Source organism: Triticum urartu, unplaced genomic scaffold, assembly GCF_003073215.2.
Source record: "Triticum urartu cultivar G1812 unplaced genomic scaffold, Tu2.1 TuUngrouped_contig_7132, whole genome shotgun sequence".
In the NCBI taxonomy this organism is placed as follows: domain Eukaryota; kingdom Viridiplantae; phylum Streptophyta; class Magnoliopsida; order Poales; family Poaceae; genus Triticum; species Triticum urartu.
Window position 1 is genome coordinate 1 of NW_024117952.1, and position 9,306 is coordinate 9,306.

The 9,306-nt window shown below is 44.1% G+C and overlaps 1 long non-coding RNA gene across 2 annotated transcripts; it reads right to left on the bottom strand.

Moving 5' to 3' along the window:
• Nucleotides 1–3,851: 3,851 nt before the first annotated feature.
• LOC125531455 lies at nucleotides 3,852–8,047 on the bottom strand. Of its 2 annotated transcripts, XR_007293239.1 has the most exons (3): nucleotides 7,458–8,046; nucleotides 6,223–6,773; nucleotides 3,852–4,318 (listed from the first exon to the last, which is right to left on the bottom strand). It is a non-coding gene; the product is annotated as an uncharacterized LOC125531455 (long non-coding RNA). The 2 variants fall into 2 exon arrangements; XR_007293238.1 differs by having other exon boundaries at nucleotides 6,223–8,047.
• Between the last annotated feature and the right edge of the window lie 1,259 nt (nucleotides 8,048–9,306).

The following is a 9,306-nucleotide window of genomic DNA, read 5'->3' on the forward strand; positions in this document are numbered from 1 at the left end:
TCCTGCGGGATTTGAGCGTCGGCGGTTGTTGACTCGAGATGGGTCGATGGGATGGATGGATTGGATCTGGGTGTGGCTGATGGTTGGTGCCGGGGGAATGAGAGGATCCCGAGGTGGGAAATGGGTGTGGCGGCGGCGGCTGGGAGGATCCCTAAAAAATTAGGGTTGTCCAAAATGGACTAGGGTTGTCCAAAATGTTTGGGTATGATCCGGACACGACGGTGACGACTGTCCAGGTCGGGTCCGGGACAACTTTCGGACGCGCGCGAGGAGGGCCGCGGGCTAACGAGAAAGGTTAGGTTGGGCCTGGCGGTAGATAGTGGGCTGTGTAGACGGTCTCGAGCTGAGAGAAGAGAAGAGAGGGAGGCCCGGCATCTGTTTCCGGAGATAGAAAACATCCGACGTTAGACCGGCTATATTGCCGCTATAATTATCCGTTGGGGCATCAAACGATCTCCGAATGCGATGAAACTTGACAGGCGGTCTATCTACACTATAATAAGACCACACGTCAAGTCTCATCTCATTCCGAGAACATTTTCCCGCCACTTAAAAAATACTATTTCAGACATGCCGCGGGTGCGTGCAAGTGTGGTTGGGCTCACAACGGACAACGGAGAGAACTCGAAGAACCCGGACGAATACAAGTTTTGAAAACATGATAATGCAATGCACATGATGACATGATAAGATGCAACACGCAAGCAAATGACAAGGCAATAACAGCGAATAACTGGAGGACACCTGGCACATCGGTCTCGGAGCGTTACAGCGGCAGTGCAAGGCTGAGCAGATGCATGCTCCCGCACCTGCATACCCTTGTGAAATTCCGTATAGAGTAGCGATACATGTTTTATGTTTTAGAGTACAAGTTCGTAAGAAGCAATAACATATACGTGCACCACATCACCTCAGTATTATAATATTCACACGGAGAGTGGATAAAGGATAATGCTTCGGGACTGATTCGGGGTAATTAGGGTTTCCCAGGCGCCGCCACCGCGTCATCCTCTACCTCCCTTGCCGCAACCCGTGGGGGTCTCCCTGCAATGCCCGTGCGGTTGCCAATTAAGCTGGTGGTGAGGATTTGGGCAGTTCGCTCTACGGCCAAGACTGCGGAAGATGGGGTTGTGGCCTCGGTCGGCAAGGCGACATCGCCTTCTCCGCACACAGTGTGTGTGGAAGGTATTAGCTGGCTCCCTTGGGTGCGGTGATAGCCGTTGACAGAGGTTGCTGCACGACGTGATTACCCTATTCCGTTCTCGATCCAAACTCTGGGCTCTCCCATTCTTCAGTTCACTCTCCCCACTGGCTTTGCCTCTTTTGTGGTCTTTTGCCACAGGACTGTGCGACGGCGGGGCTGGTGATGCAAGTTGAGCCCAGGAAAACCCTTGTTCAGGTACTCCAAGGCGGCGGCGGTGCTCCTGTGAGACGCATCTCTCCCTTGAGACGCCGTTGATGGTTGTACTTTCCATCGTCCCCGGCCTAGCTTCCCGGGCGAAAGCTCAAATCCCGCCTCAGGTTGGGTGATACGACCCGCTGTAATAAAAACACTGAGGTTGTCGACGTTTCATCTGAAGTCGATGTTGTCCGAAAATACGAAGCATCTACACCGGAGGATCTCCGGCCAAGTAATGAAGATGAGGATACACTAGTTACTGGGTGCTTGGATCCAAGGGACTTATTTTACTCTGACTAAAAATAGTCTCTTTAAGATGCTAAAGTTACAAGCACCCCTGACTAAAGAAGGGCTAAAACTAGTCTTGAGATTAATTTTTTTTAGTCAGGGGTACCCCTACTAAAATGTGGATTAGTCCTCTCTCTCCTCATTTAACTCATCTCCTTTAACACAGGCGAGTTCTGGATTGGAGGGTTTGGAGGATAATAAATGCTCATTAACTTGATTTTAGTCTTTTTAGTATTTGGATCCAAGCATGGATGAGGTTAGCAAGTTTTAGTCCCACTACTTTTAGTCATGGGACTAAAACGTATTCAAGCACCCTAGTTAATACTTGCATGCACGTTGATGCATCATACATAATTAATATAGGCCAAAAGGAGAAACATGCCCAGGCTCTGTTGGTCTTAAGGAGGGCATTGCTGTATCTTGCTGGTACATGTGGTGGCTGAGAAGGCAGCAAACTCACCAGAATCAACGTCCCTCAAGTAACAGAAGCTCTTTAATTAGCTATACAAGCGATCTGCCTAAATTTTCAGAGAGCAAAAACCTTCAGTTCAGGAGCAATAAAACGAGTTGGATTAACATGGAAGAGACCAACTGGTGGTTTAGTTAAAGTGAACGTGGATGCATCTTTCCATAATGAGGATAATAGAGGAGCGACTGGAGTGATTATACGAGATGACCATGGAGTATTTATGGCTGCGTCATGTTCCCCTATACCATACATTAGTGATGCATGTTCGGCTGAAGTATTAGCGATGTACCATGGACTACTACTTGCAAATGACATGGGCTATCATTCAATTCAGATTGAATCCGACTCGACAGAGGTCATCAATGCATATGTAGGACATGAAAGGATATGGAGCAAAACATCGGCTATCTACGCAGATTGTTTTATCCTTGCTGGCATGATATGATCTGTAGAATTTATGCACTGTGTTCGTGAAACTAATGAGGTAGCCCACTCTTTAGCAAAATATGCTTATGATAGTAATTCTTCTTGTAAGTGGGTCGATGAACCCCCAGATTTTCTGGTTAATGCCATTGCAAACGATGTAACTATATTACCAATTCAATAAAGTAGCCACGATGGCATTCCCTCAAAAAAAGAATTATGGCTATTTACTTGGAGATATAAAATGAGTTAAAGGAAGGTTTAAAGAAGGATTTATGTTCCTATTTTTACCATGCAAGAAACATGTACGGGAAGGAGATATACGTGGTCATCTATCTCTCAAGGACTTGGGATGGGGTCCACCTACAGTGAAGATAAATACATGGTGTTTGTTGCCGAGATGTAAAAGGCAACTAATTAAATATAGTATAGAGTCCAGAATAGATTATAGTCTTAGTTTCCTTTTGACTTGTGCGTTGCATGTAGGGATAGATTATTTCTACGTGAGGGTCAAGTTGATTAGCCGGGTCAGCTATAAGTAGTAGAGGATGCGATCATGTAAAGGCAGGTTATTTTTTTGTAAAATAGACACGATGTGTTTTCAAGGGTAGACACCCGTATCAAGTTTTAAAGGGATCTTTAGAAAACCTTTGTGTTGCGATTTTTTTGTAGAAATTGTTTTCGTGCATGAGTACCATCTTCGAGATTGGTTTACTCTGAGCCGCAAGGTTCAAACCCTCTATTTCGTGTACATTGCGTGTGCTGGCGAGAGGTTCACTACACCACAACACTATATCCCCAACAGCCAGGTTGGTCGGAAATACAGCTTTCGCCGATAGACAGTCGGTCGGGAAAGACTATTGCCGACCGACCACCTCTGTTAGGAAAAGTCCATACGGGAAAACCCTTTCCCGACCGACATATCTTTCCCGACCGACTGCTGGACGGCTATGGAGTACCTTTCCCGACCAACAGTCTGTTGGGCCTGCTATGGGCCTTCCCCGACCGACAATCTGTTGGGGTAGCAATGGGCCTTTCCCGACCAACAGTTCGTTGGGGCAGCCATGGGCCTTTCCCGACCAACATTCTGATGGGCTTAGTGTTGGGCTTTCCCGACCAACTGTCCGACAGGGTTTATTTTGCCAACCAACAATCAGATGGTGTTTTCCTTTCCCAACCTATTAATTCATCAACATTTTGTTTAGCCAACCACAATTTTAATTAAGCTATTGTATTCGCTGTCGCATACATGTAATTCATGCATTCTAAGCATAATCACCAAGACACCATATTTCAGGTGCACCAAACATTTTTTATTTCATTAACTAATTGTCACATACATACACTTCAGTCTGTTCCAAACATAACCACCAAGCCACCATACATCAGGTTCACAAAAGGACAGATAAAAGATGCAAGTATAAGGCATCAGTTGTACAAAATGAAAGCTCAGACATCCAGTTGACGTGGACCGCTGGCTTCATGGTTCTTTCTGAGTCCAGTCCTTATGTTTGGTTCCTACAAAAGTTAAACAAGTCCCAACTTTTAGAATGCTCAATTAATTTATGAAATTGAATGCATGGAAAATTCACATGTGCACTGTGCACACACACAACAACATAAAATGAAGAATACACTTGCCAAATCTGTAAAACTAGCACTTTGGGACATGAAGACCATCAATCAACTTCCAGCAGTAGCCATGGATGTAGCATGGAAGCCCCCGTCCACGTTTTTATCTATCCATTAAAAGGAAATACATCATTTACTTTGTACGATTGCTGAGCATATAGTGTTCCCGAGGATATAGTTAAGTTACTGTAGATAGGTACCAGTAGCCAATATTCCCACATCTATTTCCAAAACAATAAAGATACAACTTTACAGATAGTGGATACAATGAGCTGAAAGCTAAATATAAATAACTATGACTCTTTCAGTACATGTACATATTTCCAGTAGTTCACACTGGATATAGCAAGCTGAAAGCTAGCTAATTATAAATGTGACTCTTTTTGAACACCTAAAAGTATTATCTTAGCCCACCTAACATTGTTTTGGGTAGTAAGGGAGAACACCTAAATGGTATATGTGTCCAAATAGTTCCCAGCTTTTTTCGCCCTGAATGGAAATATGAATAAGAAATAAAACCTAAAAATAAGAGTAAGAAGAAAAGAACCTACAACACCAAAGTAGATTAACCTACAATCTTTGCCAAGGTAGGCGGACACATACCAGTATTTAGCTTTGACTTGAATATACCATGATAATTGAAATCGTTAGTATTCGATGATATACTCTGTTGAATTTGGCTGAAAACGGTACAAATTCTAGATTGTGTAATCAAAACCAAGAAAAAAAATCCATCAAAATCAGGAGTTACAACAAGTAGGCTGGGACCAACATACTATATATGCACCAAATAGTTCTTATTGAGATGAAACTACATCAATCATACATGCCATCGCTTCAGCCTACACTACAGCAGTTGTCGACATAGAGAACAATGCAGAAGAGTAATTAGAATGCTCAATGCTGCATATAATTCACAATTAGTGGCAGCAAAAGTACATAACTGGACGGATCTAACATAGGAGAACTTATTTGCCTACATCATTGATGCAGTACTCTAGAAAATTAAACTCTTGATTTTTCCCCATTTCATGAACCTAAGTAATAACATTTCGCCACTCGAAGGTCCAAAAAAGAACATTTCGCCACTTGAGATTCACGGTAGTGTCTATGAACGGTTGCGTAAAAACTCTCTTTTTTAGGAAGAAACAAATATACACAACAATGACCGAGACAGTCCAGTTACCAATTTCAGGGGAATTGAGCAAACCAATGTAGCACAAAAGATATAAACCTTTTTTCCAACCAACAACCATGTGAAGCAGAAGCGAAAAATAATCACTTGACTATCCTACTATAAGTGAACGACAGTGTAACTACTACTCCCTTTGTTCCTAAATAATATAAGATTTTTTACATATTCCAATACATACTACATTTGAAGCAAAATGAGTGAATCTACACTCTAAAATGCGTCTATATACATCCGTACGTAGTCTGTATTGAAACCTCTAAAAGGTCTTATATTTAGAAACGGGGGGAGTACATTGTGGTAACACTCGCCATACTTTTGGTTAGACAAACAGAGGACAACATCCATGTAAACCACCTTTCTAAGAGCATTTCCATGTTATGAACCTGCATGATCTATGATCATCTAGGTATATGCTCCAGGAACTAATTAAGTTCTACATTTCTTTCTGTTGATTTTGAGATCTGGCTTCCGTCATTGCTTGATGATGCTGTATATATTTGCATACCTTCATATCTGAAACATATCCTTTCGTGTCTATGTGCCCCTGACATGGCAGAGGTAAGAATATATTTACTGAAGGAGCACCCTCAGAATAGCTACGAATGTCTCACAAAAATGCTAAATAACTAGCATGTCTGAATCAACAGTAAAAGCCTAATAGAATAATAGCAGAACCAGAGGATGCAGGGAATTAATGGAATTACTGGAAATGGGTCTTCACATGGTTCAAATGGAAAAGAAAAAGCATGGAACCTGTTTTCTCATGCAATAAGTTACAGCCAAAGGAATATACAGAAGCATTCGGGAAGAACTCACCAGCAGGTGCAGACAGGGGACATGGGGTATCACAGCTGATGAGCAAGCCAACAAATTGCGCCGCTGCCAGGAGGAAGAACCCTGTAAATCAAATGATTTTGATGGTTTCGATTTGGATTACGGTCAAAAAGTTATTACCTCCATATCAAAATATAATACATTTTTGTAGGCTAGTTTAGCCTACAAAAACGTCTTATATTTTGGTACAGAGGTAGTACTTGATAGCAATGAAAATAAATCGATAATAATGGTGCTGTATTTGCAATGAATTGATATTCTTTGATGGAAGATCAGGAATCACTGAGATAATAAGGTTGTTGAGGGCCAGACTTTTTTGGAAATTAAAGTACCTAGAGACAGGATTAAGAATGGTATGCACTTGATTTAGGTGCCGCTTTTTGTATCATCATATGGATACGGTTTTTATCATGTACCACTATTTTTGTGAAACATATTTCCATTGTTTTACCAAATAATGTTAGTGCTACAGGATTGAGAATTTGGAGCTGATTATGAAGCACGGTGTCTATTTGGGAGCTCCAGCTCATCACCTGCATAAAAATGGAGTCACGTAAAATATGGAAGCTTAGAAATTGTTGACCTGAAATGGACAAACTGTAGCACCCAACCAGTATGTGTTTTCCATATAATAACTACAACCCTAACTATAAAAAGCAGTATTGGCCTGTTGGCCTAATGTACAGCCTGAAGACTAAATAGTTGAAACAAATTACACTATTAGGTCTACTAAAACATAATCGTGCAAAAATTATACTTATTCATGCTAGAACTTGAACCGGTTCGTTTAGTGTTAGCTTTAGGCTTCAGACATCGCAACGTGATCATGGACCTCTCTTGTCCTATTTATGATGCAAACCTTCAATTAAAGCAAGTGCTGCAAAACAAAACAAAAACTGCTAGCACTACGGGTTCGATTCCCGCCGCTCGACCGCTTAATTTAAAATAAAATGGGATTCAGTGACCTTCTCTTAGTGTTATTGTAGTTTAGGCAATAGGTATCCACTTGAAAATACATCTGGGCATTGCAGTCCTATCTCTATTCCATCCAATTTCATGAACAAATCTAAACTCATCCTGCTTCACGTGGCAAAAATAAACTACAGAAAACAGATGTAAAGCTAGCAGATATACGAAATCTGCCCTTGGACTTCGTCTTCATCCATATCCAGCTTTTTACACAATCACGATGAAGACATGATTATGAATATGCTTACCGGGAGTTCCAAAGTTGATGGAGGCAAGGCTGAACAGGGCGGAGGCGCGAACTCTGTACCGACTCTTCTGCCACAACAACAACCGCCAATGTTCGGAGGCCTAGATTCTTGGCCATGCGTCGCTTCTGCTGCATCTTGTAGTCGCCGCCGTCGCTCGGTGCTACCCCAAGAGCAAGGTACACACCGGTCGGAAGGAGGGCCAGAGCGCACCCAGCACCAGCCTGGTGATGGCGCTCTGTCCTCCTTGACTACGGCACCTGGTAGAGGACTGGGCCGCTAGATCTGAAGGGGGCGACCTCCATGGTAGCCATCTCCGGCCGCAGCGAACCCTAGGCGGCCGCATCTGGCTGCGGGAGCCCGAAGGAGGCACTAGGAGCACGGGAGAACATAAAGGCAGAGAGAGTGGGAGGAGGAGGGGATAAGGTGTGGCAGGGGAGCAGGAGATGGAGCGGCCGCGGAGCGGGCGGCGGTGGGCGGAGAAGAGAACAAGAGAACGGCGGCGCCGTCGCCGGAAAGAACGCGTGGGTGGGGATAGGGTTAATGTGTGGTGGCTGGTAGGGGTAAGGAAGAAAGGCTGGTTGGAGGATTTTTGGGCCTGGTTAGCGCGAAGCCTTTTTTAACCCCGCGCGTGAGCTAAATTTCGCTGGCCCAAACGATTGGCGCGGGCTATTTTGCTGGCCCAACGATCTGTCGGTCGGTAATGTTTCCCGACCGATGGTTGGCTGGGTGTAAGCGTATTACCGTCTGAAAATGGGACACTAAGGGGTTGTTTGGATGGATAGAATATACAAAATGCAATCTCTACAAATTAGAAAAGCCGTCTAACCGAATAAAATCTTGTTTGGCTGTTCCAACTAATCCATGGATATAAAAAACGTGGCTCTCAGGAACCCAGAATTTCAAGTTTATGAAAAAACGAGAATTAGTAGTTTTTCTATAAACCCGTTTTGTAAATACTGGATCCTAATGGACTCAGGCCATCCCGTTCTTTTCTGGCAGCCTGCTCCTTCCTCATCTCACGGGATCTCACCGGAGAGATACATATCCAAAACAAGAAACAAGAGAAGCCAGCGTTAACTTCTCTTACTCCAAACGTGATTGCTCATAAACTGATTAGTCAAAAACAAACTAGTAAAACTGATTTTACATAAAATCGGCTAAAAACCTATTTTCTATAAACTCATGGCTAATCATCGCTATCCAAACAACCAGTAAATGTCTGACTATTCCCGACCGACAGTCAGTTGCCTATACAAGCATTACCGACCTATAGGCCGATAGAAACATTGCCAACCAACTGTATGTTGGTTTATGATGACCTTTCCCGACCAACGTCAGTAGGGAATTGGGTGTTGTGGTGTAGTGGGTTAGGCTGGTGTTCGGCTCGATCGCCGTTGAGACTGCAGGCCCTGAGGCGGTGTCTAACCACCCGTCCTCGATTGGCGCAGTTGGCTCCGAGCTAAGGGTCGGAGCTGGTGAGGGCGCGGCCTCTGGGGTACTGTTCGGCGGCAGAGCTAGGTCATACCCATCGTGACAGTGCGGCGCGTCCGGCTGCGTCTCGAATCCGTCAAAGATCAAGTCTCCGCGGATGTCGGCCGTGTAGTTCAAACTTCCAAATCTGACCTGACGGCCAGGGGCGTAGCTTTCAATCTGCTCCAGATGGCCAAGCGAATTAGCCCGCAGTGCAAAGCCGCCGAATACGAAGATCTGTCCGGGGAGAAAAGTCTCACCCTGGACCGCATCGCTATCGACGATACTAGGAGCCATCAAGCCTAACGGCGACGACACGGAGGAACTCTCAATGAAAGCACCAATGTCGGTGTCAAAACCGGCGGATCTCGGGTAGGGG